At 33.2% G+C, this 8,778-nt stretch overlaps 1 pseudogene; it reads right to left on the bottom strand.

Annotated features, from left to right (window-relative positions):
- On the bottom strand, positions 1,066-4,049 carry LOC107635302 (annotated as a pseudogene).

Here is an 8,778-nt window from a genome sequence, read left to right on the forward strand (position 1 = left end):
TCGACAATAATGTAAAATATGATGGGACATATCAATTTTGTTCTATGCATGTTTCCATATCTCAATAGCTTCAAATTTTACAACAGATGTTAATCATAATTGCTAAAAGAAATTTAATAGCATTGTTGACAAGAGTATATGACTATGCAATAATTTATAGTTAATAAGATCTTATTTGTGAACCATCAACATATAAAGAACGGATTAATTGCAGGAAATCAATATACCAATTACTTCAACATATCTAACTGTAGTTAATTGTGCATTCTTAAAATCAACTGATGCAAACTTCTTTTACAATCAAAAGAACCAGAATTCTACAGATTCCTTTCCATACTATGCTAAACTTCACATACTTCACCCAAAAAACATGTTTATGAATACTGTATAGATGGATATGTTAACCTTTCATACTCATTGGTAATTGCTCTCTTTTTTTCAAGGCTATGGTTTTGTTCCCTTAATGGGTTGTTCTGTGCTCGCAGTGCTCCCTTTGATAGAGGTTATTGTCCCTATTTACAGGTGCTGTTGTAATTTTATTTTTTACTCTCCATTCGATTCCTATGAGAAAAATTAGTGCTCTTACTGTGAAAAAGAGAGAGATTGATCATCATTGCTTCTCCTTCCTTCTATGGTGTTGTTGACTTTAAATATTGAAAAAGAAGAGAAAGAAAAGCAGAAGAAAATTCCTGTTTTTATTAGTAACTTCTTTAATGAAAAGATTTTAGTTTATATTAGTTTTTTTTCCCTTCTCTTATTTAGAATATGGATATTGGTTGTAATTTTAGTTTTGTTAAAAAATCTCATTTATTTAGTACTGTTAGTGTTGGCCCAATTGATGTACTTATAATCTTTTTCATATCAATGAATACTTGTTTTTCTGAAAAAACAATTGCTTCTTTTTACATTTTAACATCCTGTCTTGAATAAGCATAAGCATAACTACTGCATAAGCATAAGAGAGAGTATGCAAAAGGAAATTGATTATTGTATGCAGTATGGCTTTTGTTATTCCAAATATAGAAAAAGCAAAATAAATATATAACACACTATATTTTTGTTTTTATCATGTCTACTTTTATTTGGGTTTAGGTAAGAGAAACACAATAACTTTAAATGCAAACAGAAAAATAAAAATAATCTAAGATTACACACATGAAAAGAGCAACATCTAGGCTTTTGACTTAAAAGATCTTTTTCAGCAACCTATAAACATCTACCGAAAAAGCATTTCCCAGTGCTAACCCAGCAACAAGGCCACCCACATATCCAATTAGAATAACCATCCAACAAAATTCAAAGAAAGATCCTGACTCAGAATCTTGATCACCATCAGGTTTTTGCAATGGACGCTTAGGATGATCTTCACATTTCTTCAACAATTGAATCCCGCACAAATCTTTATTTCCCTCAAATGAATTATTATCAAAGGTAGAAAGTTGGCCATTTTCTGGTACTGGACCTGAGAGATTGTTGAAAGACACATTGAAGAAATCCAAGAAGGTTAGCCCTGTGAGTTGTTGAGGAATATTCCCTGACAAGCCATTGAGAGAAAGGTCCAGCACTTCAAGATTTGAAAGCTTTCCCAAGGAAGATGGAATGCTGCCAGTAAACATGTTATTGGACAAATTGAGCACAACAAGACCATTCAAACTTCCCATGATATCTGGAATCTCTCCCGAAATTTTGTTACATGAAAGATCAATGGCTACCATGTGATGAAGGTATTGACTCCCAGGATAATCCATGGCAACTCCTTTGTTGGACATTGAAAATGGATGCGAATCAATATCTATTTCCGCATTGTCACTGTGAATCACGTCCTTGAAATCCAGTTGTCTTTTGTTGGATATGATCATCGATTTGAAGCACATGATTATTTCTGATGTTAATTTCGTTGAGAAACCATTTTGAGAAAGATCAATGATTCGAAGGTGGGGAAATGTGTATTTCAATGGACACATTATAGCTCCATGAAATTCATTATCACGTAAAGAAACAACCTTTAACTTAGGAAGAGATCCCAACCAGAAAGGAAATGAGTCATTGAAATGGTTATGTCTCACATCAAGAAACTCTAGCATTCTGCAATTGACAAGTGCTCTTGGTAATTGACCGTACAACTTGTTAGAACTAAAATCGATCAACTGAAGGACATTTCCTTTCACATAAATTTGAGGAATATTTCCTGTCAATTTGTTTCCTGAGACATTCAAAATTTGAAGGGATTGGCTAAAGCTTCCCAAACATGATGGAATCATGCCAACTAAATTGTTGGAAGATAAATCAAGTTCCACAAGTGACTGCAGGTTGCATATGGAGGAGGATATTTCTCCCATCAATAGGTTGTTGGAAACTTCCAAACTCTCAAGAGTCGTTTTGTTCCATAACCAACTCGGTATTGTCTTTATGTTGTTGTTTGATATGGAAAGACTAGTCAACTCTTGCAAGTGTTGTATAAAATTGGGAAAATGAACAAAATTGCATGAAGTTAAATCCAAAGCTCGAACTTGAGAAAGAAATGTTACTTTGGAAGTGTTCTTCCCTTCAAGAAAAGACAATTTGTTGCCTCCGCCTATACCAAGAACAGTAAGCTTTTGGAGCTTTGAAAGCATGTCAAGCTCAATCTGTCCTTCGAACATATTACCAGCTAGATCAAGAATTGTAAGATTCTCTAACTTGAAGAGGAAATATGGAATTTTACCTTGAAGATCATTATGGGAAAGGCCCAAGCAATTTAAAGCCGTTAGATTCATTATCCAAGTTGGGATTTCTCCATTTAAATTGCACCCACTCAATCCTAACCACCGAATTGGAGGAAGGATTGTCACATTGACATCCCTGTTTTGTGAGAACAAGGACAACTTGTTGAAAGACAAGTCAAGAATATTAAGTATCTTTAGCTTCAAAAACATGTCAAGTGCTAGGCGGCCTTCGAAAAAATTAGAAAATAGATCTAAAGTTACAAGATTCTCTAGTCCAAAAAGAGAGCGAGGGATTTCACCATGAAAGACATTATCTTCAAGAATCAAGTGAGCTAAATTGGTCAGGTTTCCAATGGATGCAGGTAATGTGCCCTGCAGATTTTGGTTTTCCGCAAAATTCAAATATGTTAAGTTTGCAAGAGAGAATATTCCGATAGGAAACTCACCATGTAGTTCACATTGGCGAAAAGAGAGTTTTTGCAGAGATGTAAGGTTTGTGAGCGTGTGAAATGGTGACAAAATTAAGGCCAAGTTGTTCAAGTCTTGTTGAGTTTTGAATTAAGCTTCGCAGAGTGGATTCCTTGAGTTGTAAACGGTTGATAAATGGAAAATCAAGCTGGTCAACATAGCTGTTTAGATCAAGGGACAACAAGTTGGACAAATGGGAAATTTGAGTTGGGACTTCACCTGACAATGTACTTTCTCTAAATTGAGAAATATGCAAATGCCTCAGTTGTGACAAATGACCTATCCTGGCTGGAATTTGCGAGTGATTGAAGTCATTGTCAGAAAGATCAAGGCTTTGAAGATGCACAAGTGAGAAAAGGGTGCTATTGGGATCCATGGAACCATAGAGTTGGCTGCTACTGAGATCAATGGAAATGACATGACCTGTGAGCTCATCACATTCAATGCCATCCCACAAGCAGCAATCTGTGGACGGATTCCAAGAAAGAGTTTTAGGATAACTGAAAGGATTGTAGGAAGCATACTTACTTATGAAGAAGCTTTGTTTAAAGCTGAGCAAGGCATTGCTTTCATGTTGATGGCATTCATGATGATGAGTACTAGTTGAATCATTCAAAGTTAAACAGTTTGTGAACAGGGAGGATGAGAAGAGGAGAAGAAACTGTAAGGAGAAAGCAAGAGAACACAAGAATTCCATTATTGTCAGTTGAATTGAATAGGTTTCAATGGATGAAATGTTTGGGACACTTGAATCGGTTTTTATAGGCAAGTATAAAGTGTCCGCGTTCTCTAAAATGGAGTGTATACTGGGTGGAGACTCTAACAACCATCTTTTTTCCACTACTATTTCACTTTGCTAACAACTTTGCATTTGACGTCGTCGTTCATACTTAACTGTACATGCAACTTCATGACTTCTCTACTCATATATAGTCATCTCTCACAAGTCACAGGGGACAATGTATCTTTCAAGCCTTATCTATATCTTTCTTTACCGCCACAAACTTCCTTGCTTTTGGCGTTCTAAGTTATGCACTTGTAAAAAGTGATATGTATATGTATTTTTCTTAATTCCGCTGTAGTGACGATAGATCATACATTCATACTCAATAGAGTGTGAAATTGCATTTCCGTTTGTTTTGGTGAAAACAAGAAAAAATGGTCATACAAATTTTTTAATTGAAATAATGGAGTTATAGGTCCATAAAAATTCAAATATTTTCCATATCATTTACACCTATAAGTCCATACAAGTCTCTTTAACCTAATTCACCTTACGCGTCACTATCTAACCAACTTTTCAATTAATGCGCAAATATATAATTGTCTTTTTCGAAAAGAATTCGTTTTTTTTCGTATTTCTTTAGTATTTTCGATTTACGTTCTCTTCCATCTCTGCGTTTCTTTTCGTTTGTTCTCTGCATTCTTGTCATGGCCGAAAATGAGCCATGACCGGCGCTCAGGAAAATAATCTCCAAGCAAGCCTAACTGACTCAAATATAAGTTGAATAAGAAAGTTACAAATATTTTAAATAAATTTACAGTGTCTAAAATGTATAATTACCTATTTTTAACAAAAGATAAAATAAATAAATATGGATGGATCCTGCCTGTAACATATGGAGTATATACTTCTAGGAACTCGACAAAAAATAGGTATTCATTGCGGATCGTTTCTCTTGAATAGAAAATCTTACATAGTCAAGTATTTGATTTTGAAAAATATTTTTAAAAAAATAGGGTGAATTTTGCAACTCAGTGACTAGACAATACATCTATAATCCATATGAGATCATATAAACATTATTATCAAAGTAATTTTTAATTAGAAAATAGTAGTTGATAGTAATAAGTGAATCAATAAGGGAGTTCTCATACAGAAATCAAATCAAAAGTCCACACTTGGGCGGCTCCACCTCTAACGGTAACCCTTTCTTCTCGTGTATCTGTACGGAATAACAGATCCAACGTGTGGCCTACACGTTAGGCTAGCAACGCTTCTGCTAGCTGAGATCTGAGGCAGATGCATCTAAATTAACGTCATAACCGCTGTTAACTACGGTTTTCTTATACGGGCCTCCCAAACCAATTCAAACATATAATTTCGAATATAACAAATTCTTCGGTCTTTCAAACATGAGGTATCAATTCAAATCAAATAATACTTTCTCATCCAAATCATATTCAATCATATTTTCTCAATTTTAAGGCATTTCAAACGTATTTCACAATTTTAAAATAAGTGAGTACTAACAAATACATTAATGTTTCAAAAACACATATTCGAGAAAATTAAATGCTTTAGAATAATATAAAACTTTTCAAAACATATATATAGTCTCATAAAAACATATAATCTCATGTGCATATTAAAATGAGCTTAACAAGTTTAAAGGATTTTAAAACCAATTTAAAATCCTTTAATTTAGATCTTTGTAAGTATAACTAAGTTCAAAGCACGTATATTGAAATAATTATAGACGTAAAGCCAAAACATTATAATTATAAATGTAAAGTCTACTCACAATTTTATCCCAAGGGACCGAAGAGACCAAACCCAGAGTACCAAACTAAAAGGTACAAAAAAGCGCAAAATTTGGACGGAGGCAGCGGCAGCTCTGATAGGCAAGCAGAACAGCAAACAGGGGCACAACAGAACAGAAGCGACGACGGCTAAAGGTAGAGCAACGATGACAACATCAACAACTGTGGTAAAACAGTAGCAAAAACAAAACAGAACAAGCAACCACTAACCAGGTTCGAACGGTGGTAAAACAAAATTGACAAAGGTGTGAAACGCTTCCTACGACATTTTCAAAGGGCAAGGATAGTGGCGGAAGGCTCCAGTGGAGGAAGAATGAAGGATAGAGCATGGCTGGACAAGACAGCAGCTTTCTGACGAGCTCTCCTCCGACAACGACACAGTAGCTCAGCGACTAGCTCCTTCAGTGACAACAGCAACCACTGCAACAGCCCCAACAGCGACGGCAACGACACTGCTCTCTCTCTCTCTGGCCATCACGTCCTCTCTCTCCCACTCCTATGGCTCCTCTCAAGCATGGTGACGGCAATGGTAGTGACTCCCACTGGCGCCACCTCTCTCTTCCCCTCTTCTCTTCTTCCTTCCTCCATCACTTCCCCTCTCCTTTCTCTTTCTCTTTTTTTGTTGTCTTCTGTCCGTGGGGAGGGAGTGTATGTGATAGAGTGAGTGTTAGTGGGTTTAATTTGAGAATTAGGGTTAGGATTTGGTAAAAGAAATAAGGGTAGTGTAGGAATTTTGATAAAATTAGAGGGTTTGATAATAATAAAAAAAATCAAATGTAAAATATTTAAAAATATTTCAGGACGTTACAATTCTCTTTCTTTGTTTTTCGCAATTTCTTTCGTTTTCTACATTTTTGAAATCAAGTTTTGAAATCAGATTTGAATAGTTATCTTATTGTTGAAGATAATGAATGATTCAAGTTTAAATTGTCAATTGGATTAGAGCGGAGTGGATTATTATTATGAATCCAATTAAGTGGCTGAGGTGTGGTTCGATTATAGTTAATGTTTTTGTTAATAGTTTATGATTCGGTAGGTGAATAATGTTATTTTTGTTTGTGAAAGTTGTTGTTAATCGTTGATAATTTGAATTGAATGTAATGTAGGAGTTTTGGATCAAAAAAAATATTTTTGTGTATTTGCAGCAAATTTCAGTGTAAAACTAAGACATTGATGTGTATTGTTTAAGAATTTTCGGTGAATTTGTACTGATAAGTTCTAAATAATTCAAAACTCTTCCTCTTCCTCCTCCCTCATCTTCTGCTGCTGTTTCTTTTTTTTCCATCATTATCACCATCTTCTTCTATTTTTTTCTTATTCATCTTTCCTTTCTTGTTTTACCTTCTCAAGTTTCTTTTTGTTTTACTCTCTTAACAAGAATAAAAACAAAAAAATCAAACAAAGAAGAAGAAATATATAATATTGCAAAATTACTTGGAAGATGATGAACTTACATTCATTCAACTAAAAGAAAAAAAATGCAGCATTAGAGAAAATTTTTTCGTGTAGTTGCAGCAAATTTTGGTATAAAACTAAGACATTTATGTGTATTGTTTAAGAATTTTTTGTGAATTTGTACTGATAAATTCTGCATAATTCAAAACTCTTCATCTTCCTCCTCCTATCTTCTGCTGCTTCTTCTTCTTCTTCTTTTTCATCATCACCATCATCATCATCTTCTTCTTTTTTTTTTCTTATTCATCATCTTTCCTTTCTTGTTTTACCTTCTCAACTCTCTTCTTGTTTTACTCTCTTAACAAGAATAAAAACAAAACAAAAATCAAACATAGAAGAAGAAGAAACACATAATATTGAAAAATTACTTAGAAGATGATGACCTTACATTCATTCAACTAAAAGAAAGAAACAAATAAGAAAAAAAAATACAGCATTAGAGAAAATATTTTTGTGTATTTACAACAAATTTTAGTGTAAAACTAAGATATTTATGTGTATTGTTTAAGAATTTTTGGTGGAATTGTACTGATAAATTCTGTATAATTTAAAACTCTTCCTCTTCCTCCTTCCTCATCTTCTGCTGTTTCTTCTTCTTTTTTTTTTCATTATCATCATCACCATCTTCTTTTTCTTATTCATCTTTTCTTTCTTATTTTACCTTCTCAAATTTCTTTTTGTTTTACTCTCTTAACAAGAATAAAAATAAAAAGATCAAATAAAGAAGAAGAAGAAGAAACACATAATGTTGTAAAATTACTTGGAAGATGATGAACTTACATTCATTCAACTAAAAGAAAGAAAGAAATAAGAAAAAAAAAGAAGAAGAAAAATGCAACATTAAATAAAATATTTCTGTGTAGTTGTAGCAAATTTCGGTGTAAAAATAAGACATTTATGTGTATTGTTTAAGAATTTTTGGTGGATTTGCACTAATAAATTCTGCATAATTCATAACTCTTCATCTTCCTCCTCCTCATCTTCTGCTGCTTCTTCTTCTTCTTCATCTTCTTATTTCATTTTCGCATAATTCTTTTCGAATTCAACTTTGAAACTTCCTTCACTTTTCGTGACGATTTTGAGAGATTTTTATCGTTGTTTGGATTTTGAGCGTTGCGGTTTTGATTGAGGAAAAAGAACCATTTGCCCTATTCAAGAGTTGGGAAGAAGTGCGTGTTTATACGCAATCTAAACTAAAGGTTATTTTTGTTAGATTTGGGCCAACTTATATACCAAAAAGACTTGTATATGTAGTAGACCTGATAAAAATTTTACAATGTAAGACATGATTTATGGACCAATAAATCTATCACCTTTTAAACTGAAATTTAGGTTTCTAACATAATGTCATGTCAATTTAAGTGGCTCCAAATTCATTTTTATCTTACTAAGTTTTTATCTTCTATCTTCTATCTTTATATTATATCCTAGGATTCTTATTATAGCCTTTTTATATGCTCTTTTACTTTATTTTTATGTAGGTTACATATTATTTTTAATGTTAATGCTAATTCTTTTTAATAGGTATAAATTTGATTAAAATCTAATTTCTTCTCTTCTCCTTTCATATTTATCCCTCATTATTATATTTACTATATAAATCAAT

This window comes from Arachis ipaensis, chromosome B04 (assembly GCF_000816755.2).
Source record: "Arachis ipaensis cultivar K30076 chromosome B04, Araip1.1, whole genome shotgun sequence".
Lineage (NCBI taxonomy): Eukaryota > Viridiplantae > Streptophyta > Magnoliopsida > Fabales > Fabaceae > Arachis > Arachis ipaensis.